This window comes from Lissotriton helveticus, chromosome 2_2 (assembly GCF_964261635.1).
Source record: "Lissotriton helveticus chromosome 2_2, aLisHel1.1, whole genome shotgun sequence".
Taxonomy (NCBI): domain Eukaryota; kingdom Metazoa; phylum Chordata; class Amphibia; order Caudata; family Salamandridae; genus Lissotriton; species Lissotriton helveticus.
The window spans coordinates 468,634,928-468,662,685 of record NC_136060.1 but is presented as its reverse complement, the minus strand read 5'-3'; the positions used below and the strand labels follow the sequence as shown (position 1 = coordinate 468,662,685).

At 48.5% G+C, this 27,758-nt stretch overlaps 1 protein-coding gene across 1 annotated transcript in view; it reads left to right on the top strand.

Moving 5' to 3' along the window:
• Nucleotides 1-27,758, top strand: part of SLC4A11 (solute carrier family 4 member 11) — a 1,943,806-nt gene that overhangs the window by 1,058,427 nt on the left and 857,621 nt on the right. The window lies entirely within an intron of this gene.

The window sequence follows — 27,758 nt, the reverse complement described above, 5'->3', positions numbered from 1 at the left end:
CTACCTTTTACGTTTACAAAGGTGCAACTTGGCATATTCATCCATACGCCTGCACCTTGCAGCAATTGCAGCATATTTACAAAACAGACCACATCTGTCTCTTTTTAGAGTACCTGCAATTAAAGCATTCATGGAAGGATTAAAAAGAATCATTCCACCCAGGTTACCACCTTCTCCAGTGTGGAACCTAAACGTAGTTCTTACAAGGCTCTGGGACACCCTTTTGAACCTTTACACAAATGTGAACTGCAATTCCTCACATGGAAAACAGCTTTCCTTATTGCGATTACCTCTCTTAAGAGTACGTGAGATACAAGCTTTCACAATACAAGAACCCTTTTTACAACTACATCATAACAAGGTGCAAATATTCCTTAAAAATCAGATGAATAACCAAAACGCATTTTCTCAACTGCTTTTAGGGAATATCCCATTGCTGAATCCAGGATCCAGCACTGAGTAAGAAAAAGTAACAATAACCTAACTTACCTGCTAAGTGAATTTCCTCCCATAGGATAACACTAGTGATTCTATGTGAAAAAGTTCCTACGTGTCAACTTAAGAAATGCAGTAATATTCCTTAAAAATAATACCTTTAGCCAAAACACATTTACTCACCTGTTTTCAGGAAATGTCCTAGGACTGAATCCAAGATCCAGTCCTGTGTTAGCAAAAGTAATCTGAAAAGTAATTAACTGCATTTTACTTAAAAAGCCCATTCAATTGAATGTACTATACTGCAGTGTGTTGCAAACTGCTTTCTTAAAACTGTAACCAAAACCAGTACAAGTTACACTGCTATTTTGAACTGTGTTCATACAAGTAATTTACTACTGAAAAGTATTTTTATGCTTACCTGTACCAGGCTTGCTTGGTTCTAGAAATGAAACCGTATATTTTTTTATACAAAATAATTGGCCTAGAGTTCAGTTCTTGAGTGTGTGAGACCATTTGCTGACTGAGTGTGTACATCAAATGCTTTACAGTGTCCTCTGATACTGCCTTACTGCTCGACCAAGCTACCACTTTAGAGAGTAAGGTTATATCTAACTTAAGCCTCTGCCAAACCTCTGGAGACTGCTGGACTCTGTGCACACTGCACCTTACTTTGGTGCAGTATATACAGAGCCACTTTATTACAATGATGGTCCCAAGGCTTCTTGATCTTCTGGTCTTCTATGACCTCCTCATCTCGAAAGCCATGTGGCCCAGGCGGGCCCTGCAGTGGACTCTCCGGTCACAGAGGGCCCAGCTTCAAATTGCTTCTCTTCCAGGGGATACTCATCAATAGTCATAAACACTGAATAGTCCCGCCCATGTGCGGGACACTGGAGCATATACAAAAATATATGTTCGAGGCATATGAGCTGTAGACTTTATACCGTAGCGTAGATCGCCATCTGGTGTTGGGCTCGGATGTTTGCACTTTGTTATTGTAGAAGTTTTGTAGTCACGAGATAGGTGACTCCTCCTTTGGTTAGTAGTGCGCATGGGCATCAACTCCATCTCCAGATTGTTTTTTTCCGCCATCTGGTCCGGATGAAACTTGACGTGCAACCTATCATCTTCGACGTTGTCTCATTCGCGTGCCTTCGACGCACTAACTTTTATATTTCTCGACTCCGGCTGTCGACACTAGCCGCTGGGCCTATCAACGCCATTGGGCCTATGACTCATGGAAAGAACTCCTTTTAAAAAATGCCCCTAGTGTGGAGCTAAATTTCCACACAGTGATCATCACAAGGTGTGCAACCTTTGCCTATCGCCAGAACACGAAGAGAAGGATTGCCAAGCCTGTGCCTCTCTTCGTTCGAAGAAGGCCATCCGTGATCGCCGGGCTCTACGTCGCGTCATGGCTGAACAAGCTGCACCGGTGCCGGAAGACATCTTCGATGAAGGCCCCAATGTTCCAGAGGATTCAGAGGAACTAGATTGTCTCCGGAGAGGATGACTCCGGATCCGATGACATCACGCCAGGGCAACGAGTGAGTACAAAAGCCCCAACTCCTGCCCAACCAGACCAGCAAAAGGCTCTGGTAAAGACTTCGCCTGCAGGCCCTAGTCGAGACCAGGCGAAAGCTTCAGAAGCCCCACCTCCGGGCCCGGCTCCAAAGAAAAAAGAAAAGCCTTCTGGCAGCTCGGGACTGAGCAAGCCGCACATTGCTATCCTTAACCCCTTCCATGCTGATGACGAGCTCAGCTCGTCATCAGCGTTACCTACCGTGTGCTGATGACGAGCTGAGCTCGTCATGTAACGCGATAAATCAACAAATGCCGCATACCGCGGGAGAAACTGCCGCACGCATGCGGTTAAACCACCTTCGGTATCGAAATCTGGGATACACCCCATTCCAACCAAAAAGGCTTTGACACCAAGCCCTTCGGCACCAAAAGACCACAAGGCCTCAGAACCGAACAAGCACCGGAAATCTTCAACTCCGAAGAAAAGTTCAGACTCTACTCCGAAGAAAAGTCCTGACTCCACGCCACCTTCAAAGCCCTCGTAGCATAAAACTCCTTCTAAGGCTCTGGACACCAAATTACAGCTACGCTCGGAACCGAAAAAATCGGCACCGACAACCAGGATGAACACTTTAGACCAGATCTTGTCGACCCAAGGCAAAAAACATTAAAGGTGGACCCTAAAACAGGCCATATTATCACTATTGCAGCAAAAAAAGAGGAAGATGAATACCTCACACACACCTGAGGTGCCTTCTAAGAAGAGAGACTTTGCAACATCGCCTATAAGACCCTCTTCTCCTGTTCTTCCTGATCAACCTGAATCTCCTATACGCTCTCCTACACAATCTCCTAGATTGTCTCCAGCTCACCCTTATCACCACAGGATGAGGATGATTTAGGGGGTGGGGACGGACATTTTAATGATCCCTTAGATGACCCTAATGATGATAACACTACCCCTCCACAGGATACATGGGCAGATCCTCCAGACATCCCTGATCCAGATGCATACCCATCCAAATCCTGACCCCAGACAACAATGTAGGTTTTAGCCATCTTATTAATAGGGGCTGCTCAATACCGTGGCGTGTCACTACATTCTGGCCCCATGGAGGAGGATTTTTTTAATGGACACTTTTGCTCAGTCCCATAAGATCATACATCCTATGCTATAAGGGGTAATTTATTTATTTTATTTTATTTTATTCAAAGTTTTATATAGCGCGAACAAGATCCTTACAGATATCAGAGCGCTTCACATAGACAAGGTAGGGGCAGTGGGAGTGAACAGGGATAATGGGAGCAGTGTAATAGTCATTAACATGATAATAATAATAGCATACATAAAACATGTCAATATACAATCAGGTAAACAAGTAATATAGGACAGCACAAGTCGTTGATCCCAATACAAGGGTGTTCAGGTACACCTTGGGTGTGTGGATGGCTTATACCAGTGTTATAGTATATAGAGAACACTGAGTGAGGGCAACGGGAGAGTGGATCAGTAAACCAGCGTGTATCCTATATTGGTCAGTAGACGAGAGTAGCGTAGTAGTGTCCCCATCAAGTAGAAGTATAGTGCCAAAGGACAATGTGGACAGTGGTACAAAGCCATGCAGAGTCTCTGATCCAGCACCTATGAGGTTCAGGAGATCTTGGCCAGAAGGATGGTTTTCACCTCTTTCTTGAAGAGTGCAGTGGAGGAGATAAGCCTGGTTTCAGGGGGGAGCGCATTCCAGATCCTGGGTGCCATTCCTGAAAAGAAGCGCTTGTATGTTTTCTCTTTCCGGAATCTACGAGGTTTCAGTAGATTTTTTGTACTTCTATTGGATCTCGAACCTCCTGATATAGACAACTTTTGAGCGAGGTAGTTGGGTGCATTGTGGTGTACGGCCGCGTGTGTCATAATTGCAATTTTTAGCTGTATTCTGGCTTCAAAAGGCAGCCATTTTAGAGACTTTAAGTCTGGGGATATATGCGAATGCTTTCTTGATCCAGTAATGAGTCTCGCGGCAGCGTTCAGGGAGGCTCTTAAGGGTGCTGTTGTGGATAGCGGGAGTCCGCTGAGGGCCACAATTCCGTAGTCTATTCGGGGGATGACTAAAGCTTGTACAGCAGTTTGGAAGTCTTCGGCGGGGAGGAAGGGTTTAATTTTCCTCAGTGTGTTGATTTGGAAATTAGCTGCTTTTGTGGCTTTGCTAACGTGCTGCTGCATGTTGAGCTTGGCGTCGAGAGTGACACCTAGGGATTTCGCAGAGTCCAAGATTGTAGGTTGGACATTAAGTGCTGTTAAGTTATTGAGCCAGGTTTGGGTGATGGAAATTTTCGCCGGGGGTGAGATGAGTAGGAACTCAGTTTTCAGAGCATTTAATTTGAGGTGATTATCGGCCAGCCAAGATTGAGTGTTAATAAGCGTGGAATTCAGATGTTTGATATCTTCCGGGGATTGTAGTTTTAGGTAAAGTTGTGTGTCGTCGGCATACATATGGAATTGGACATTGGAAGCTTGGAGCAAGGTGGCGAGCGGTTCCATGACGAGGTTGAACAATGTGGGGGAGAGGGAGGATCCTTGTGGAACCCCTAGATCTGCAGGCACAGGTGTAGATAGCACATTGTCGATCTTGAACTTCTGAGACCGGTTGTGAAGGAAGGACGAAAACCATTTGAGAACAGTTCCCGATAGACCCATTCTAGTGCTTAGCAGCTCCAGCAAGTTCTCATGTTTGACCGTGTCAAATGCTGACGAGAGGTCAAGAAGGATGAGGAGGCAGGACTCATTGCGGTCAAGAATTTGGAGGGCGTCATCAATTATGTGTGTCATAGCTGTTTCCGTACTATGTTTCGCTCGGAAGCCTGATTGATGAGGGTTGAGGAGGTCAAATTGGTCAATGTGTTTTGTTAGTTGGAGTTGGACACATTTCTCCAGCAGTTTGGCCAGGGTGGGATATTGGTGATGGGCCGATAATTGTTTAGGTCAGACGGATCAGCTGTAGGTTTCTTGAGTATAGGCGTGACTTGCCCCACCTTGAGGGAGTCTGGAATGAGGCCTTGTTGCAGAGAGCTGTTGACGATTTTGGTCCAGAGAGGGAGGAGCAAGGGGATGAAGTCTTTTACAGCACTAGCAGGTAGAGGGTCTGTGAGGTGATTAGAAGGCTTTAAGGTGCAGAGCAGTTTGTGTATTGCTTCTTCCGAATAGGTATCGAAGTGCATCCAAGTTGCCTTATTTTTAGGTTGAGTGTTAGCCATTCTGGTGTGGTTGGGGAATCGGCTTACATCCATGATGAGGTCATTTCTTATGTTGTCAGTCTTTAGCTTAAAGAAAGCAGAGAAGGCTTCACAGTGTGGGGTGTCGCTTGTTGTGCTGTTTGATTGTAAGGGTTGTGTCTTTGTTTGGGTCTTGATTAGTTCAAACAGCTTTCTTGGCCTGTTTTTTGCTTGGTCCAACTGGCTGCTAAAGAAGTCCGACTTCGTGCGTTTTATTTTCCTGAAGTAGGCATTTCTCTTGTTCTTAAGCCTTTTGAGGTGCAGTGCTGAAGGGTCAGATCTCCAGGTGCGCTCTGCCAATCGCATAGTACGCCTGTAGTCATTGAGTCTATCATCGAACCAGGGGTTAGAAGTTTTGGTGGAGACTCTTCAGTTGCAGGGGGGCGACTTCATTGACTATTGTATTCATAGAGTCAAGGTAGTGGTCGATCAGTGATTGAACATCCGAGGCACCTGAAGGGGGATGGAGGAGATTGCCGATGTGGGGAGGCAGGGTAGAGGGGTTAAGATTCTTCATGTCTCTTTTCCAAGTTTTGGATTTGATTGGTTGGGCCGGGTTAGGTTTAACTATTTCATTGATAAAGAAGGTGATAATGTGGTGATCTGACCAATCGCATGGTAGAATCGCCTCCAGTTGTGTAGAGTTCTCTTTGGCAATGATGAAATCGAGTATCGAGCCTTTGTCGTGTGTTGGTCTATCGCATATTTGGGTGAGGTCAAGCGCATTAAGGAGAGTTTTGAGACTATTCACCACTGTGTCTGTCTGATCGTTCCAGCGGAGATTGAAGTCACCCAGGTAGACTTGGGTGGTCTGCCGACCGGCATTGGAAGTGATCATGTCCATGAGTTGTTGGGTGAATATGAGATTGTCACCAGGCGGGTGATAGATGAGATGTAAAGCACAAACTTGTTTGCCTTCGCTGGTGATGTCGAGGCAGAGGAGTTCACAGGAGGAAAGGGAGGGGGCGATGCCTTTAGTAACGGAGAGGTTGCTCCTAAAGATGCAAGCAATTCCCCCGCCCGTCTTGCCAGGAGACCTGTCCAGCCTAATGATGTGATAATTGGGGGGGACTAGTATGTCCATAATCGGGGTAGACGTTTCAGTAAGCTACGTTTCCGTTAGAAAGGCTAGGTCCAGATCCCTAGCTGAGACGAGATCAGCGATGTCGGAGGAGTGTCTCTGGGCTGATCTGCAGTTGAGTAGGATGCATTTGAGTTTGGGAGAGAGAAGGGTGGTCGAGCTTTCTGGTGTGAGGGGAACTTTTCTGAGGTTGTTAGGGACGGAACCTCTGTTGTTGAGTGTTGGGAGCCTCAGAGGGTTTGTAAGAATTGTGGGTATGGGGATGTGTGTGCTGGATATGTGTTTTACCGGACCTGGGCCATAAGAGCGTAGGAGAGAGCATAGGTCGCGGTCCGACAATGGGTTGAGGACACGACGGGGGCGGTGGGAGTTGTTGCGAACGGGGATAGTTGGCCAGCGCGGGCGTCGTCGGAGGCGAGGGTATGTAGGGAGGGTGCGTCGTTTGTAGGGTAGAGGGATGGTGGGAGGTAGGCTGGGCTGTGAGGAGAGAAGGTCTTTGATTGCGTGGATATCTTTTTTGATTGGTAGAATATCCTCTTTGACTTGTTGGAGGGTGGATAAAGTCAGGTCGGGAGGTGCAATGGGGATGGGGTTGGTGGTGAGAGCCATTGGTGAATGATTGAGTAGTGCACTGGAAAGCGGGCAGGGTATCAAGGGGGGGGATATATTAGCGTTGTTGGAAGGTTCTGCGGTGCTAATGAGTGGTATGGCATGCAAAGTGTGGGCGTGTTTGTGGGCGAGGGGTGTGGGTGAAGTAGGTGAAGCAGGCGGTGGGTGGGAGGCATAGGTAGTGACGTCAGTGGGAGACGGTGCCGGAGAGTAGAAGAGTGAGTGAAGGCTGAAGACAGTGGGGGAGACTGGAGGGTAGTGAGGGCTGAGAATAGGAGGCGGGAGAGAGGGGGATGCTAAGGTAAGGGAGGCGGTGTGTTCTGTATCTTTTGTTGGAAGGGTGAGAATGTCGTGGATGGGGGTGGGGAGGGGAGGGAGCTGGGGAGGGAGAGGTGTCTGCCGTGGGGGGGATGGAAGGGGGGGGGTGGATAAACTCCGAATGGTGGTGTGTTCAGATGATGGCGTGTTGTGGGTGAGAGTTGTTGTGTCAGGTGTGAGAGACTCTAGGGTGGGAGTGGGGAGGGAGCTGGGGAGGGAGAGGGGTCTGCCGTGGGGGGGAAGGGAGGGGGGGGGTGGATAGACTCCGAGCAGTGGCGTGTTCAGATGGTGGCGTGTTGTGGGTGGGGGTTGTTATGTCAGGGGGGAGAGGGATGAAGGGGGTGTGAGTTGGGAGTAAGAGGGGTCATGTTGGAGGGGAGGCTAGTATATGAGGTGGAGATATTTGTGACTGTCCTTGGGGAGTGTGGGGCATTAACAGCGGGTGGGCCATTTACTGGGGTACTGGGGGTAGAGGTGTTGTAGGTGGGGGCTGCGACGTCAGGGGTGATAGTGCTGGTGGAGTTCTGGGTGGGGGTCCGCAGCTTGGAAAGGTGCTCTTTGAACTTGGGGAACAGGTTGTCTAGTAGTTCCAAGTTCTTGTCCGTGGATTGAATTAGGACAATCCCGTTATTGTAGATGGTAATGGTAGTCCTGCCAGGGAAGAGGTGGGAAGGTGAGATAGAGAGGGTTAGGCCATGAGTTGTTTTCCTGGTGGAGGAGACGGCGAGTAGGGATTGGAACGTTTTTCTCCATTGGGCTCTGCGTGAGGTGTGGAAGATGATATCAGTATTCAGGGCTCCATTGCCCGTTGAGAAGTAGGTGTCGGCAAAGGGTGTTTCAGGGTGCGACCTCAAGAAGTTATGTTTAAAACGTTTAGTGGCTTTTTTGGTGAGAGTGGAGGTAATTAAACACCCACCCAACATATTTAAAGACCCCCGTCAGGTCCAGGATTCTCAATCCATGGATTGAGAAACTATAGACCTGCCCCTAAAGATCCCATGTACATCAAGTTACAACTCCCATTAGACACCTTGGTAGTCTCCAATGCTAGAAAAGTGGCTAATTCCCAGACCTCTAGCGATGCATCACCCGCAGATAAGGAATCTAAACTGCTTGACGCATCAGGCAAATGTGTTGCTTCTGAAGCAGCTAATCATTGGAGGATAGCCAGGGCACAAGCTCTACTCGCCAGATATGACAGGGGTCACTACGATGAGCTAGAAACCCTTATTCAACCCTTACCTGATCAAGGCAAATGATCTGGTCCAGGAGGGCAAGTTAATTACAAATGCCTCTATTAAATGTGCCCTTTATGCAGCAGACACTGCGGCTAGATCTGTTAACACCAGTGTCTGTCTTCGTAGACATTCATGGTTACGCATTTCCGGATTTAAACAGGAAGTTCAAACAACTATTTTAAATCAATAGTTTAATCAGGAAAACCTTTTAGGGCCAGCTTTAGACACCGCTCTAGAAAAAATGAAAAATTACACTGACACTGCTAAATCTATGGGAGCACTACTGTTTCAGCATACACAGGGGTCCTTTTGTCGCTCCTTCTATAGGGGCGGATCCAAAAATATTACCACAGAGGCTACAACTTCTTCCTATAAAACCCCTTCACAAACATTCCCCAACAGAGGGGTCGGTACAGAGGAAATAATAACAGGGAGAGCTCGGAGTAACTACAACCGAATCTCCCATACTACCAAACAATGTCTTCCCTCCTCTTCCTTCAGACCATTCCACTCCGGTCAGAGGAAGACTAATACAGTTCCTACCTGTCTGGAACAACATCACCACAGACAGGGGGGTGAGACAAATTATCCAATAAGGTTACTGCCTGGAATTCACCTCTACCCCTCCTTGCATGCCACCCAGACAACTGCCAATGTCCATAGAACATCTGACCCTTCTAAAGCAGGAGGTTCTATCTCGCTTACAAAAACTCGCAATAGAACCAGTGCCTCTACATCAAGGTACAGGGGTTTATTTGTTTTACTTTTTCATTCCAAAGAAGGATTGTACTCTTAGGCCAATACTAGACCTCGGGCACTTAAACCTGTACATACAATCCGACAACTTCCACATAGTCACTCTGCAACAGATTCTTCCACTGCTCCAATAGGGCGATTTCCTTGCCACTTTAGTTCTCTAGGACAAATACCTTTACCTTCCTATTCACCCTGCTCACAGGAAATATCTACGGTTTGTAGTGGACGGTCAACACTACCAGTTCAAAGTCCTTCCATTCGGAGTAACAACAGCACCCAGAGTATTCACAAAATGCCTCACACTGGTAGCAGCCCACTTAAGAAGACAACACATTCATGTGTTTCCTTTAGACAAAGTTTTGAGAAATAATTATCAGCACTCCTATGAACAACTAATCATAACAATTAGGGCATAAGTTGAAGGCCCTGCCAATCTCAAAAAAATTTCTATATCAGACTCTATTAATTCTAGAGTTGTTTAAAGATATCAGCATGTGTTTTTATCAAGACAGGGAGTCCAAAAATGTATAGTCCACTTATTTGTTTTTTCTTTAATCTTTATTCTTTCAATTAAACAGGTATTTCCAGCAACAAGTAGAGATCACCAGAGATCACCAACACGTGTTTCGTCCTACACAAGGACTTTTTCAAGGCTGGAAAATATATAAATAATGTGCATTGTGAAATCAGTTCATAAAATAAATTCTACAAAAATATACATTTCCTACACAGATTCCTAAACATTAAAAAGGAGCTACATATGTACATACTCTAATCCATATAAACCATATTTACAGTGAGACATGGCACAAAATTGTTTGTGATGTACATTTGAGTACACAATGTAATAGCTCAAACTGCAATGAAAACAATTAACACAATAGTCTAAAATTATACAGATTAGAATAAACATTCCCACCATAAGTGAGACAACCCACCATGAGTGGGGCTTCAATAGTTTTGCGAGGCCAATCTTACTAAACACATAGAAGCTTCATATTAGAGGAGCCAACATGCAGTAGAAGGTGAGTACGAATCATAATTAAAAACCTATGTCAGCTGATGCCTTTGTCAGAACCAAACAAACGCTTGTCACTCTCAAGGCCATGCAATATAATAAAATGCAGAAGGCCAAAACAATCACTGTATAGCGTGGACTGTAAGTATGCATAAGCCAAACAGCCTAAGAAGTGAAGCGGACTGAGTGGAGAGACGATACGCAAATATACGCCAACTCACCAAAATCATAAGTAGTAAGCAGGGCTGGAGATGCGGGCCGTGGAGTATGGAGCAAAAGGATCACCACGTGTAATGGCTGACCTTTAAAAGACAAGTAAGCGTATCAGCATAGTGGTTTAAAGTAAGCAAATGAAAAAAATGAACAAACGTGAGCAATATATAAAGCTCATACCATGTTTTCAGCTCAGATAGCAGAGGAAAACTGCCCATAAGCATATGAACCATTACAGGTTACCAGTATTAACCTGACCAGGTTGTAAATTAAATGGAGACCAAATGAACCAAATCTCACGACTAATGTAGAGCGATATATAAGTAACGACTGTATCAGCATCCATGTATGCAAGAAAGCGGGCTGCACAGAAAAAACAATTTATCACATGGGACTCACCTAATTATAAGTAAAAGGTTGACAATTACGCATATAGAGTGTGCTACCGGAATCCGAATACGGACCAACGGTGCCAAGTAGTGGTTCAAACAAACAACCATAGTAAGTTGTAACGCTGAAAAGACAAAAGAGACCCAAATAAAAATATTGTCAATGAAAAACACACAAGGCCCCCAAATGTCAAGCACACGCGAGCATTCACACATGCTTACCATAATATTTTCCGTCACGAATTTAAGATGTGCTACCGGATTCCAAATGCGGACACTCGGTGCAGACTAGTAATTCAAACAACCAACCATAGTAAGTTGTAGAGCTGAAACAACATGAAAGACAAACATACGATTATTGTCAAATTGGACACACCTGGCCCACTAATATCGAAAGGACGCAAATATTCATGCGTTTCCTTACCTGGACGACTGGCTTGTAAAAGCCAAGTCACACATATATTGTCTAAAACAAACTCACAAGACAATCCAGCTGGTGCACGACTTGGAGTTTAAAATAAACTTTGCCAAGTCCCATCTTCAACCATCCCACATCTAACGGTATTTAGGAGCAACAATAAATACTTCCAAAGCACTAGCATTTACCAATCCTGTCAGGCTAGCCACTATGCTAGCTCTCATAACATTTCAACCACAAAAATCACCACCAGCTCGAGTTTTTAGGCAGCTGATAGGGATGATGGCATCTTGCATTTTAATTGTCCCTTACGCAAGACTCCAAATGCGTCCATTACAAGAATGCTTGGCACATCAGTGGAATCAGGCCCAGGGACAACTCACAGGTCTGGTGTTGGTGGATAGCTGCACACATCGCTCTCTGCAGTGCTGGAACACACAAAATCTTTCCAGAGGGCGGCCGTTCCTGGACCCAGTTCCACAGATAGTGCTAACAGTAGACACATTGCTCACCGGCTGGGGAGCTGATCTCTTAACCCATACCATTCAGGGTATATGGACCCCTCAACAGAAACTCCTCCACATCAATCATCTGAAGTTACTGGCCATATTTCTCGCTCTACGGTCCTTTCAGGTACACCTCATAGGCAAAGCTGTCCTAATCCGGACGGACTACATGACAGCAATGTACTACATACAAAAACAGGGGGGGGGGACACACTCCCTACAGATTTCACAGCTGTCACAAAGCATATGGAGATGGGCCATTCCTCAAAATATTTACCTGTGTGCAGAGCATCTATCGGGGACACACAATCAGATGGCAGATCTGCTCAGTCGTCAGCTACAACAGATTCGCGAGTGGGAACTTCATCTACAAGTTCTTCATCCCGTCTTTCAAATGTGCGGACATCCAGACATAGATCTGTTTGCCACGCACTTGAACGCAAAATGCCTAATCTTCGCCTCCAGGTATCCACACCCACTGTTCAAGGGCAATGCGATATGGATGAACTGGTAAGGCAGATTTGCGTATGCTTTTCCACCTCTCCCACTCATTCCGCTACTAGTTCAAAAACTGAAACAGTCTCTCACAATGATCCTAGTTGCTCCAACTTGGACCCACCAACCCTGGTTCACAGCACTGCTGGAACTCTCAGTAGTCCCTCACCAAAGGTTACACCTTTTACCAAAACTTCTCACTCAGAACCATGGAGACATAAGGCATCCAGATCCAGCTCAACTAAACCTAGCGATCTGACTCCTGTAGTCTTAGAGTTTGGAAATCGCAACCTCCCACCAGACTGCATGAATGTTATCAAGGAGGCTAGAGATCCTACTACCAGAGCTTGCTATGCAGCTAAATGGAAAAAAATTGTCATTTACTGCAATAACAACATAATCAACCCATTAGATGCTTCCATTCATGCTTCCATTCAAAACATTATTTGTTATCTCCTACATCTACAAAGATGTAATCTGGCATACACCTCCATAATATTAGATCTTGCTGCCATAGCAGCTTACCTGCAAAACAGGATACAATTGTCATTGTTTAGGGTTCCTGCCATTAAAGCATTTATGGAAGGTCTTGAAAGAATAATTCCTCCCAGAATTCCACCCTCTCCAATCTGGAATCTAAACATTGTCCTTACCAGGTTCATGGGTCCCCCATTTGAACCTTTATTCAAATGTGAGTTACAATTTCTCACATGGAAAGTAGCTTTTCTTGTGGCCATCACATCTCTCAGGAGAGTGAGTGAACTCCAGGCATTAACCATACAGGAACCATTTTTGCAAATCCATCACAACAAAGTGGTTCTCAGGACAATCCCTAAATTCCTACCTAAAGTAGTCTCTCCCTTTCACCTTAACCAGCCAGTTGAGCTCCCAGTCTTTTTTCCTCAACCTGACTCGGTAGCGGAACCGGCTCTACATATGCTTGACATTAAAAGAGCTATTCTTTACTACATTGACAGAACAAAAAGTTTCAGGAAAAGTAAACAACTGTTTGTAGGTTTCTCAACACCACATAATGGCAATCCTATATCAAAATCAAGAATTGTCGGATGGATTGTTAAAAGCATTCAAATCTGTTATCAAAAAGCGAAACGTACTTCATCAATTCCCCCTGAGGCGCATTCCGCACGCAAAATAGGGGCATCTATGGCATTCTTAGGAAATATCCCCAGGAATGACATTTGTAAAGCAGCAACATTCACTGAACATTACTGTGTAGATGTGCAAGCAAAACAGCAAGCTAGTGTGAGCCAGGCTGTAATAAAAACAATGTTTCAAACTGCTCAAACCGATATAGATGACCACCGCGAAGGCAACACTGCTGTATAGTCTATGCTACAGTATACAATCTACAGCTCATATGCCTCAAACAGAAAATACTACTTAACAGTATGCATTTGTTCTTGGCATGTAGAGCTGTAGATTTGTATACTCCCTCTCGCCTTCCTGGATACCTGTATCTGTTGCAGTAATATCTTACTAGGATACATTACACGTGGACATCTTTCTATTTCTAACTTACTCCATCATCACCCTTTATGGCGAAAACAATCTGGAGATGGGGTCGATGCCCATGCGCACTCCTAACCAAAGGAGGAGTCACCTATCTTGTGACTACAAAACTTCTACAATAACAAAGTTCAAACATCCAAGCCCAACACCAGATATTGATCTATGCTACAGTAAACAAATCTACAGCTCTACATGCCAAGAACAGATGCATACTAGTAAGTAGCATTTTCCATATATAATATATACTAACATTTAAGCAGAGTAAGATGCCAAAATTGCATTGTATTTTTAATTTAAAATAACCTTGTATAGCATTTCTGTAAAAAGAACATGCACTTCTCTAGTGTTCCAACACAGCCTTTTATTTTCAAAGAGAAAGGTAAGTGCTAGCAGGCAAATAGCCCATAGGCTGCCCAGAGAAAACCACAACAGTAACAAACTGGCACTGTGCCTTTAAGACCTCCAGAAGCTCCCTGCTCCCATCACGCACCACAGGCGACAGGTCCGTTCTTTTTTCCTGCTCCTTATGTGAGGATCCTGGAGCATTGAGCTCATCAGTTTTTGATTGATCTAGTCAGAAAATGGTTTCCTGAAAACGTTTATCTTCATCATTAAATGTTTTTTGACTGCTGGCAGCTTTTTTAGTGGTTTTCTGACACTTTTACTAACTTTTCTGTTAGAAATGCCAGCTTTAGTCAAATGTCCCTCCTGTGGGAAGAAAATGACAAAGTTGGACCCACACTGTATGTTTATCATCCTCACACAATCCAGAGAAGTGCTATTATTGCCTGCACTTTCCTAAAAGAACACTTAAAGACGGTAAAGATATAGCTGCATGCCTTACTTGAGAGAGGAAAAGGACCTTTCATAAATGGCCTTTAAAGCAGTGATGCTTTTGTAGGCCTCCCCCTAGACTTAGTGCAGTCCTCGAGGCAACGACTGATAGAGCGGGGCCTCTCATATTCCTGAGCATGGTCCAGGTGAGGTGAGGTCCAGTCCCCGGTCAAGTCTGATGCCATCTGCATTCCTTGATGCGGAGGGTCTGTACCCACAGGTTGTATTGATTCCAACCAGATATTCATTTTAGTTTAATTATTACTTAATTCTCACGGATTATTATTTAGTACGCAGTAGCGAATTTAAAGAGCAGAGGCCCTGAAGAAAGCCTTGGGATTCCGTGCCTGTACAGCTGAAACATGTTGGCCCTTTTTGTGGCAGCTATTTGTTGAAACTGCCTTGTTTGCACTGTTCTGTTTTTAGCATAGGGGTTGTGTCTATATTCTAAATAAATAGGTTCTTATGTTTCATGCCACAACACTCTATTTTAACTCCCCACCCATTTTTTTGTCTTGCACTGCACTTCATGGCAATCAACGACTGAGTTGTTTTGCACTACCCTGAGTGATTGTCAATTCAGCCCACAACTTGTTGCTTGGAGGTCTCTATGATCAAGAGACTTACCATTACAATTACTGGTTGACCAAATGATAATCACACAGATGAGTTGATGGCTATCCAGACTACGTGGGCTGAAGGCTTTCATAAACTGTTTCACTATATACGTTTTTGTCTTGATGCTAAATATCATTTTTTGTCTCTTGCCCGTTTTGGTAACTGAGGTACCACTTTACCCCTGTGAAAGTACAGCTTGAGTGCCATAGTGTTGGCTCTTAGACCCCAGGTTTCTTGTGTTGTTCATGCTTTTGAAGGGCCCTCCTCTAGGGAACGACACAGACCTGAGAAGAAACAATCTTATTCTGCTTCTCCAGCATCAAAAAGGAAGCAGATCCCGGACTGTTCCTCTTGAGCGTTGAGATCGTCTGAAGAGCATGCAAGGCATGCTACAATGTCGAAACACAGATCGCTGTCGAGGCTTTCAGAGCCTCTGCCGTCAAAACGTAAGTCGACTTCGAGGCATACTACTTCAGGCTCGAAGTATGTTACATCGGAAAAGCATAAGTCGACAGCAAAATTTTGGTTGGCGTCGAAGAAATTCCCATTGACAGAAAATCGCCCCCACTAAGTTCCATGAAATATTCATACCCCTCAAGATCTCAGACTCCGATACGACTCAGGAACGCCTAGCTTCCTTTACAGCCAGTATAATAGCTACGACTGACTGCCTAGCCCCTTTGAAATCACTACCGACCAAAACCAAGCATCTTCAGACCCCATGGTATACCCCGATTTAAGATCTGAAAAATGCCAATGCAAGAAACTGGAACGGCTATGGCGTTTCTCCAAAGACCCGCAAGATGAGGAAAACTTTAAAAGCGCATTAGCAGCATATCACAAAAATATAAAACTTACTCGGAAAACATTATAGTACAACTTGAAAGCGCGGGAAACGCCTCCCGCACCCTGTTCCAAGTCCTGAACTCATTTATTAACCCCAAGTCCTGCCACACCGAAGCAGCCCCCTCTCAAACCTTATGTAAAAGCATTGCAAATCACTTTGCGGAAAAAATGTAAACTATCTACCAAAAGATTGGCTCTAGCCCTTATCCACAACCGGGCCCCCGCATAGACCCTTCCTCCACTGCTGCTGACACCCTTACCCTTGAATCCTTTCCAGCTCTGACGGCAATCGAAGTAGAATCGTTACTGAAAGTGGTCAAATCTGGATCCCCCTAGATCCTATACCTGCCAGGACCTCTGCCCTTTTATCCAAGATGCTTGCTGCTCCCATCTGCGCAATCCTCAATAGGGTCAGCCCCACTCCCCAAACATGTGGTGAAAAACGCAGGGGTAAAACTTGACCAGAAACTCACATTAGAAGTACATGTCAACCACACCGCAGGGACATGCTATCGGACACTGGGCTTGCTCCGTAGGGTCTTCCCCCTTCTACCAACATCTACACGTAAAACGCGGGTCCAGGCCCTAATCCTCAGTCGCCTAGACGACTGCAACGCCTTACTTATCTCCGCCAAGGAATCTTCCCTTGGCAAACTGCAAGTAGTCCAAAACCCCACGGCTCGATTGGTGAACAAAACCCCTCTCAGAACCTCAGCTGCTCTGCTACTTCAAGAACTCCACTGGCTTCCAGTGAAACAAAGAGTAACATTTAAAATATGCTGTATGGTACACAAATCCCTGAACAACCAGGCATCCAACTATCTGACCAAAAAACTGGTCAGATACATGCCATCCAGAACCTTGCGATCAAGCAACCAAGGATTCCTCCAAGTTCCACGCGTCAAACTGGCCTGTATGAGTGGTAAAGCCTTTTCTCACCTCGCTCCACGGTATTGGAATCAGCTTCCCCCCCACTTGCGTCAATGTTCCAACTTTGACGTTCAGAAAACTACTGAAAACAACATTGTTCTAAACTCTCCTTTGGTTGGCCACTAGCAGTCTCAAAGTGCTGAGATACCCCCACAGGGGTGATTCGGGCGCTATAGAAACCATAAATCAAATCAAATCATAAGTCGATGGCAAAATCTGGGTCGGCGTCGAAGAAATTCCCATTGACATCGAGGCACCTGTGGATATCCAGATCGCTGCCGCCGTCACTGCAAGCATGGCCGGTGTCGAATGTGGACGTCGAGGGTCCAACCGCAGTCACGCAGGCGGTCGACATAGAGGAGTGCGCTGCAGTCCCACCTGCAGCAGGCGTCTAGGATATCGCCGCCGTCACACAGGACACAGACGAGAGCGGCACAGTCAGTGTCTCCGGCTGCAATTCGACATTTAGAGAAGAAAACATTACAGAGGAGACTGGCATCACGTTGCCGGAGACCTCCCTCGTCTTCAATGGAAGTATTTAGGAAAGCCGAGATCCACTTTGAGGTCCATACGGTCAACGTCTAGGGAAGCACCTTCTTCACCAGTCATCAGTATAGTGCAAATCATGCAAGAGGGACTACTGGTTGTAGGAAAACAGACACATCCTGTTAAACCTTTGCCAAGTTGGCTACAGTGTGTCAGACATTTAAGGGTTCTACCCAGAAATCCTGGTTCGGACTACTCTCGTATTTTCTCCCTCCAGAGTCTCAGCTGTTGCTCTACCAGCTACATCCACAGGAATGTCTCCACACAGGCCACCAAGGAGAGCTAGGTCGCCTCCAGCTTACCATTCCTGTTCCAGAACACCCATTTGGCGGTCTAGATCTCTCCCTTCCTCCAAATCAAGAACAAGTAGGCGAAGGTCTCCGTCATGGTCTACATCCTCAAGGTCATCTGTGAGAAACTATTCACCAACTCTTTCTGCTACCCCCCCCAGCCAGAGTGCCTCCTATTGTTGACATGGTCACTTTTAATGAAGTCCTCTGCAGGACAAGTTGTATATTGACATGCCTGTGCCGACTGCTTCGGCATTGGTTATATTCGAGACTTTGCACCGTCGGTCCTCGGCAAGACCTTTACTCCTTTTGGTTCCTGGTCTGCTTTAACCAGCGCTGCTGACTTTTTTTTTTAACTCCAGCTGCAGTAGGTGCTGCCACTCTACGTATCTTCAAAAAGTACAAGGCACCTGACCAGGATCCACTGTTCCTACGATCAGATCCTCCACAGGATTCTGTGATGGTGGCAGTAGCCCTGAAAACACATCCTGGAGCAACATCCTGTGCAGTCCTTCCTGCTTAGGAGAGTAAACGCATAGACTCTCCTGGGAAAAGAATGTGCAGTACATCTGCATCCTTCATGAAAGTGGCTAGTGCCTCAGCACTTCTTGGCAGGTACGACAGATGTCTGTGGGACACTTTATCTAGATTCACAGAGAAGATGCTCAAAGTAGACCAGCAGGACTTTCATAATCTTGCAGGAAGGTGGTCCGGTTGCAAACCACATCATTAGTTCAGCTGCAGATACATTTGATTTGGCTGCACAAGATTACTCCCATGGTATTTGAGCCAGCCACTTGACCTAGTTGCATCTCACTGGCCTTGAACCAGAAGCTCAGAGAAGGATTATGAATCTTTTTAATAGCAATTTCTTGTTTGGCACTCATGCCGATGACGAGATGTCACAAATAAAAACCAAATTTGACACACTATAAGCGGTCGGCCTGGAGAAGGGTTAAGACTTTAGACGCAAGTATCGACCATACAACAGCTAGTTTTTCCAACTGAGGGTTAAAGCCCCTTACTGGTCTACGCAACAGCAACCATCCAGGTCGCGTTACCATCAGCTCAGACCGGGTCGAGGAAGGGGAGCTACAAGACAGACACCTTCCTCAGCGAAAGAACATGCTAAGCAATGAGCCCTGGCTTCCCCCAACTCATTACACACTCTAGTGTGGGGGGGGGGCAGTATTGTTTTTCACCTGGACGAGTTGAGAATAATCACAAAAGACAAGTGGGTACTCAATATTGTAGAGAACTGCTACTTGCTCAGATTCTAATCCCCACCTCCATCAGTACCACCTCAGGGAAAGTGTCGTCAATGTCACCGCTTGTATCTGAAAGAGACACGTTAGTATTAGATTCCTTACCTTAGAATATCCCCAGGCGTCAGACTGGATCCGGAAATTTTTGCGTAGCAGTACCCTTGCGCGTCGGTAGGCGTAGTCTGCGGCTCCGCCTCCGTCGTGGGCGCCGTGATGCGTCGTCGGAGTACTTAGACGCCGCCTTCGCGTGCTGACGTCAGTTCTTCTTTTTTCCGCGCCAGCAAGCGCAGATCTGGAAAAAGCAGTAACCCTAGTCAGTTTTTGACTAACTTTTTTGATCGTTTTTGATCATTTCTCGAAGTCTTTCGACTCCGATTGGTGCCGTAGGGATGCCTGGCTTCAAGCACTGCGAGGATTGCGACCGCCTGATGTCGGTCACGGATCCCCACCACCTGTGTTTAACTTGTCTAGGCGTCGATCACGACGACAAGGCCTGCTCTGACTGCCGGGGCCCTCTCTTCGAAAGCCAGACGGGAGCGGTCCCGCAGGCGACTCGAACTCCGGCAGTCGGTCCCGCGCCGCGAGAGGTCTCGGTCCCACGGGAGGTCGAGGGACAGGTCGCAGGCTCGGAGCCACCACAGCTCCGAGAGTAGGCCGCACTCCTCCGGGTCGAAGTCGTCGTCAGGTAAGAAGCACAAGAAGTCCAAGCGGCGTCATCGCTCTTCAGACTCCCCCCGACGCTCGCGCGATGCGGCCGGGGGTTCGGGTGACACCACCCACGCGGCTCCGTCAGAGTCGCGGGCGCCGCGTCTGGCTCCATACCCTACGGTCCCTGGGCTAGACGCGACGCCGGAGGAGATCGAGCACTTCCTAATGGCCATGAGGAAACTCTCTCCTCCGATGGACTCCGCGGCGCCTTCGGGCCCAGCGGACCCGTCTGGGGCCTCTAGCGGGTCGGGGGCTTCGGCCCCGACTCCGTCGGGTGCTTCGGCCCCGACGCCGCTGGGCCCTGCGCCTCAGGTTCCCGTTATCCCGACGCCGCCGGCGCCTTCAGGCCCGGCACCGCGGGACCCCGCTAGGCCTTCTTCGGGATCTGGATCGTCGCCGGTGGACCTTACGACCTCTCCGGCGTCGGACCATCAGGTGTCGCCTCCGGCGCCGTCCCCGATGCCTCCTTCATTTTGGTTCAGCCGTCGGGACGGCCCAGATGGGCGCCGCTCCAGACGTCATTTAGGGAGTTTCACTTCTATGAACAGGCCCCATTAGTTGAGAACCCTGAGTTTCAGGAGATGGGTGCTGAAGAGGATTGGGAGGGGTCTGAGGACCCTCTGACCAGAGAGTGTCAGTCTCATGAGGACTGGGCAGGAGACCTTGGGGAGGCCAGTGGCCTGGACACCTCTCCAGACACTGGTTTTGTCTCCCCCTCCTACCGTGGCTTCGGAGGAGGGGGCTACCTACAGTGTGGTATTGATGAGGGCTGCCAAGGCCTTGGGCCTTGAGCTCCCCGTCGCGGCCGTGTGGACTAATCTCCTCACTGAGGTCCTTAAACCGCAGTCAAGCTCGGCTGAGCCTCTGCTGCCTTTTAATGAGGCCTTGACCGTTCTTCTGGACACTTGGTCCAAGCCCGCTACGGGTTCGCCCATAGATAGGAACGTGGCCAGACGCCACCGCCCCGGGCGACCCATGTTTCCTGTCCACCCACCCTACCCCCGAGAGCCTGGTCATCCAGGCCTCCAATTCCCAGACCGCGTTCCCGTCGGCCCCGCCGGACAGGGAATCCAAGAGGTACGAGCAGTATGGTAAAAAGATCTTCTCGTCCCTTAGTCTAGGACTGCGGTCTTCCAACACTGCATGCCTCTTGGGCTGCTACACCCACTCTCTGTGGGATACGGTCGCGGAAGTGTTGCCAGAGTGTCCGTTGGAGGTACGGGCCAAACTCGGCCAAGCCCTGGTGGAAGGCCGGGATGCAGCCAAATATTCCATACGGTGTGGGCTGGATACCACCGACTCACTGGGTAGAGCGATGGCAACGACGGTGGCGGTCAGACGCCACACCTGGTTGCGGTCCGCCAACTTTTCGGCCAATGTCCAAAACACACTGATGGACATGCCGTTTGATGGCCGTCGCCTCTTTGGCGACAAAGCAGACCATGCGCTTGAGCGCTTTAAGGACTCCAGGGCTACGGCCAAGTCCTTGGGCCTCTCGGCCCCGCACCAGCAATCGGCTGCTTATCATTCCTTTCGTGGCCACGGAAGGGGTGTACCCACACGTGCTGCCAGCCACGCTCCGCAGGGTAATACCCAACGCGGTGGCGGCCGGGGACAACGGCGAGGTCAGTCCACACCTTCCCCGGCAGCATCCGCCTCAAAACCCTCCTAGTCCGTGCTTTCAGGCCCATGTGACGCCAGTGGGGGGCAGGGTTCGCCATCACCACCTTCACTGGCGCACCGTCACTTCGGACAGGTGGGTGCTGCAGATCGTCCAAAGGGGCTACTCCCTCCCCTTCGAGGCGACTCCTCCAGCCATGCCACCGCAGGACCACCGTGTATTGGGGGATCATTTGCGACTTCTGCAGGAGGAGGTTACGGCCCTCTTGGCCAAGGGGGCCATCGAGCGCGTTCCTGGGCCAGAAGGAGGGTGTGGTTGCTACTCCCACTACTTTCTGGTACCCAAGAAGGGCAAAGGGGGCCTGCGCCCTATCTTGGACCTAAGGAACGTCAATGGCTTCCTCCGGAAGGAGAAGTTCAAGATGCTGATACTGGCTCAGGTCCTAGCTGCCCTGGACCCAGGAGACTGGATGGTAGCGTTGGACTTGCAGGACGCTTATTTCCACATCCCCGTCCTGCCGGCCCACCGGCGCTACCTGCGGTTCATGGTAGGCCACGAGCACTTTCAGTATACCCTGCTCCCCTTCGGCCTTACCAGCGCCCCACGGGTGTTCACAAAGGTGATGGCGGTGGTCGCAGCTCACCTGCGCAGGTTTCAGTCTTCCCCTACCTCGACGACTGGTTGTTGAAGGCGGGCTCGCCCCAGACAGTCGTCAGCCACCTCCAGACTACGGCAGACCTCCTGCACCGGCTGGGGTTCTCCATCAATGTGCCGAAGTCACACCTGTGCCCCTCTCAGAAGCTCCTTTTCATCGGAGCGGTTCTCGACTCGGCGCGGTTTCGGGTTTATCCACCCGAACAGCGGGTCCGGGATATTCAGGCTCTGATTCCCATCTTTCAGCCGTTATCCCGGGTCTCGGTCAGGTTGACGCTGCGGCATCTGGGGCTGATGGCCTCCTGCATCCTACTGGTGCATCACGCCAGGTGGCGGATGCGGGCTCTGCAGTGGGACCTGAAGTTTCAGCCAGCCCAGCATCAGGGCAACCTATCCGACCACGTCCTGATCTCGGAAGGCACTGTGAGACAGCTGCAGTGGTGGCTCACGGACCGCGATTGTGTCAGCGGCAGATCCCTCTCCCTTCCCCAACCGGAGCACGTAGTTGTGACGGACGCGTCCCTCCAGGGATGGGGTGGCCACATGGGAGAGGCGGAGATCAGAGGCCTCTGGTCTCCGGCGGAGGTCCGGCTCCACATCAACCTGTTGGAGTTACGGGCGATTCGTCTAGCGCTGAAGGCATTCCTCCCCTCTGTCAGGGGGAGTGTAGTGCAGGTGTTCACGGACAACACCACCGCCATGTGGTACTGCAACAAACAGGGCGGGTGGAGTCGTGGACCCTTTGCCAGGAGGCTCTGCGCCTCTGGCAATGGCTGGAACGCCAGGGCGTGACCCTGGTGGCTCAACACCTGGCAGGTTCTCTGAACGCCAGGGCGGACGAGCTCAGCCGTCGGTGCATGATGGATCACGAATGGCGTCTGAACTCGGACGTGGCGCAAGGACTCTTTCTGCGATGGGGAGAGCCTTGGTTAGATCTATTCGCCACCGAAGAGAACGCGCAATGTCATCAGTTCTGCGCGTTGGAATTTCCAAGGCGGCACTCGCTTGGAGACGCTTTTCGTCGCGAGTTGAGTTGCGGTCTGTTGTACGCCTTTCCGCCTATACCACTTCTGCCCAGAGTGCTGAAGAAGATCAAGCGCGACCGGGCCCAAGTCATCCTTGTGGCTCCGGACTGGGCACGAAGGTACTGGTATCCAGAGCTACTCAGTATGTCAGTCGATCCCCCGGTTCGTCTGCCTCTTCAGGAGGACCTTCTGTCGCAGCAGCAGGGGACAGTCCTCCACCCGAACCTGTCCAGTCTCCACCTCCATGCTTGGAGATTGAGCGGCGACAGTTGAGGCCATTTGACTTGCCTCCTGAAGTCTGTAACGTCATTCTGGCAGCCAGGCATCCCTCCACACAGTCGGTATACGCCTGCAGGTGTAACAGATTTGTGGCATGGTGCACAGCTAAGGCTGTAGATCCTCTTGCTGCTCCTCTTTCTGAGGTTCTTCTCTTCCTTCTTTCTCTTGCCCAGCAGGGCTCTGCTCTGGGCACTATCAAGGGCTACCTTTCTGCCCTTTCAGCCTTTCTGAGGCTGCCTGATCAACCTTCTTTGTTCAAGTCCCCTATTGTGAATAGATTTCTAAAGGGCATCACACACACATTTCCTCCTGTTCCGTTTGTGATGCCTCAGTGGGACTTGAACCTGGTTCTTACGTTTCTGATGTGCGCTCCCTTTGAGCCACTTCACAACTGTCCTCTTCGCCTTCTTTCTTTGAAGACTGCTTTCCTGGTTGCCATCACCTCTGCCAGGAGAGTGAGAGAGCTCAAGGCCCTTTCTTGTACTCCACCTTTCCTTTCTGTCCATCCGGACAAAGTGGTGTTGCGTACTAAGCCATCTTTCCTGCCCAAGGTTGTCACGGCCTTCCACATCGGCCAGTCTATCACCTTGCCAACCTTCTTTCTGCCACCGCATCCCTCTAAAGAGGACGAGCGGCTCCACCGTCTGAACCCAAAACGTGTGCTCTCATTTTACTTGGACCGCACACGCCAGTTCCGGGTGGATGACCAACTCTTTGTTGGTTACGTGGGCGCGAAGAAGGGGAAAGCGGTGCACAAGAGGACCATCTCCCGGTGGATCATCTTGTGTATCCAGGCATGCGACTCCTTGGCTAGAAAGGAGCCCCCTGTTGGATTGCGGGCTCACTCCACCCGAGCCACGGCGACTACGACTGCCCTGGGCCGGGGAGTGCCCTTACAAGACGTTTGTCAGGCAGCTACGTGGGCATCGCTGCACACGTTTGCAAGACACTACTGCCTGGAAAGCCAAGTCCGGAGGGATGGCTTCTTTGGCCGTTCTGTCCTCCAGTACTTTCTGGTGTGATTATTGCTTCGCAGACCCACCACCGGGGTTGGTATTGCTGGGGTATCTATTCTAAGGTAAGGAATCTAATACTAACGTGTCTCTTTCAGATGCACAAGTTACTACTTGTGTAACGATATATCTGTAAGAGACATTAGTTAGTATTAGATTCCTTACCGACCCACCCATCCTCCCCGTTCTGCGAACCAATATCTAGGGTTAGGGTTGTCCCCTTTCAGGGCCCTAGTTTCAATGGCACCAGTGTTGGTTTTTAACATGGCTCTGCGTTTCTGGCACGGAAAAGCTGTGTCTAAGAACTGTCGTCAGCACGCGGAGGCGGCGTCTAAGTACTCTGACGATGTCATCACGGCGCCCACGACGCCGACGACGGACGCGGAGCCGCAGACGACGGCTACCGACGCGCAAGGGTACTGCTACGCAAAAATTTCCGGATCCAGTCTGACGCCTGGGGATATTCTAAGGTAAGGAATCTAATACTAACTAATGTCTCTTACAGATATATCGTTACACAAGTAGTAACTTGTGCTACAAGAGGAATTGTCAAGACTAGTAAAGAGACTCTATAGAAGTAGTTCCTTCTCCGCAGCAAGGACAGGGAAATTATTCCTTCTACTTTCTGGTATGCAAAAGAGGTCTGATCCAACACTACATACCAATACTCGACTAGAGGCTTTTGAACAAGTTCATACACAAAGAGAAATTTCGGATGTTTGCACTACACCAGATGTTTCCGCAGTTCCACCAAGGGGACTGGAAGTGCTCCATAGACCTGGAGGACGCTTATTTCCACGTGCTGATTTCCAGAAAACATTGGAAATTCGTGTTTTCAGGGAGTGTCTCGACATTTCCAGTTCAAAGTCCTCCCGTTAGGGCTCTATTCAACCCCCACTCGTTCTCAAAATGCATGCCAGTAGTAGCAGCTTTTCTTCGCAAGTAAAAGATCTTTATCTATCCTTACCTGAACGTCTGGTTGCTGAGAAGCTCCTCACCCGTTCTGCTTCAGAGGCTTCTCTCAGAGTGCTCAGCAATCTGGGCCTACAAGTCAATTACAAAAAGTTGATCTTTAAGCCAGCTCAAAAGATCCATTACCTGGCTGCATCCCTGGATACCGTAAGTACTAGCGTCAATACACGACAAGTGCTGCAATCTTCTCTGTTTTCGCCATTCCACGGACAGGCAAGTGTCCCCACTTCTGGCTCAGTCCAGCCCGAACTGCCAAGCCATTCAAAGTGAGCAAGGGACCCCAGTCTGGGCATTGTTTGCCCTAAATTGGCAGGTCCCAGGATGCTTGTTTTCGGTCCAGGGAAGACATGGCTTGGTCGTTCGGGCTGGACTGTTCCCATGAGGCACAGGGTCAGACTGATTTGCATATTGCCATATGTGAACTGGCGTGGCGGAGTGAGCTAGAGAATGATGATGAATTAAACCCAGATCAGTTGACGGGGGGTGAGTGCTTGCAAAGTTCAGCACTCCGTCCATCATCTCCTTTGGTTTTGATCCATCAAAGGGAAGCATGTGCTGGTCCTCGCCTACAGCACGACAGCCAGGTACACTGGTCAGAATGAATCCTGAATTCTGTTCCCATAGGTACAATGCTTCTAAATGTTCCTGGACCAGTAGAACATCTCCCCGGTCAACAACCACCTGAATACCAGAGTGTGATTGCGGATTGAGGGGGTGGATGTTCTCCTTGCTGCCAGATGTCCATCAACGATGGATACAGGATTGATTGGCTGTTGTAGTACCCAATTCTCTGGCCCCTTACAAGCTAAACCTTCTGATATTCTTTTTCTTGGTTCTATTCTTAGCCCAGCAAGGCCTTGCAGTGAGCACAATGTAAGATTATGCATCTGCCCTTCTGGTCTTCCATTGTTTACTGGTCAACCATCCTTGTTTAGGTCACCAGTTGTGATGCTTTTCATTAAAGTTTTGACATTTGAGGTGTCCCATTGAAACTGAAACCTGGTTTTGACATTCCTTATGTGCACTCCCTTCTAGCCTTTTCGTAGCTGCTCCTTATAGTTCTTGACACTGAAAACAGTGTTCCTTATCTCATCACGTCGGCATTCTGTGTAATGGAGCTGCAGGTGTGGTTGATTCAAGCACCCTACACTACATTCATCCTTGAAAGGTTACTGTTGAGGACCCGAGAAGATTACCTCTAAAATTGTGCCCACAGTCACCTTGTCAGAGTTCTTTGCTCTGCCTCATCCCTTGAGGGATTGCTTTGATGAAAAGAGGGGTGTTGAGCTTTTAGATCGATTGGATGAAAGATCATTTGGGTGGACTATCAGCTATTGTGGTGTGGTGTGGCTCACTGGTTAGAGGCGGCAGACCCGGAGGCAGAGGTCGGCCCGGGACCAGGGTTCGATTCCCGACGCGGCAGGGTCTTGGGCCATGGTCAGCGGACTCGATAATTCTCGCCTCGGTGCCTACTCTAACCATGGGTCCCACTCAGCAACTCTGGGCAATAGCTTGCTTAATCTCTACTAACGGCCCCATCAGCGCCGGGGATGCTTGTCTTCACCTTGGAGATGCCCAGGAGGGATCATCTCACAGGGAAAGCCAGGATGGGTTCCCCAGCGGTATACAGCGCCGGGACGCCCCTTTGCTGGGGCAGCTGTGCGCTTTACAAGTATACAACATTTAACATTTATTGCTCAGTTTCTCAGATGCAAAGCAGAGTATGACCCTGTCACTGGCGCAACAGCATCCCCCCTAGAGGGCTTGAATGCCCATTGATCCAGGCCAAAAATGCTACAATGTCATTGGCTTAAGGAGAGTCAGTACATAAATGCACAAAGTACTACTGTCTTGACAATCAGGCTTGACAGTCACTTTGCTTGGTCTGTCTGGCATGACTTTTTGGTCTGAGTCCACTCCACAAACCATCCCCCTCTGGGAGGGCCTGCTTTTCTTAAGGTGAGAAATCTGCAGTTAGAAGTATCCATCAGAAGAACAAGTTACTATCTTCAGTAACATTCTTTCTGGTGGATACTCTTATGTAACTGCAGAATCCTCCCTACTACTCTTTTTCTGGAGTGGCATCTTTAACATCTGTAAAGTTGGAGATCGTCACATGGTCTCCTGCAGCTGTTTGTGCCCAGACGTGCAGATCTGTACTGTTCCCTGGAATCCAATCTGACCCCTGGGGATATTGTAAAGGTGAAGAATCTGCGGTTAGGTTGATTATTAATCAGAAAGAGTGTTACGGAAAGTAAGTAACTTGTTCTTTGTGTCCTATATGCTGGACACTTCTGCTAAATAGTTTGATTTGCCGCAGAGTCCTGGATTTAATTGCTGAGAATGCCTGCCCT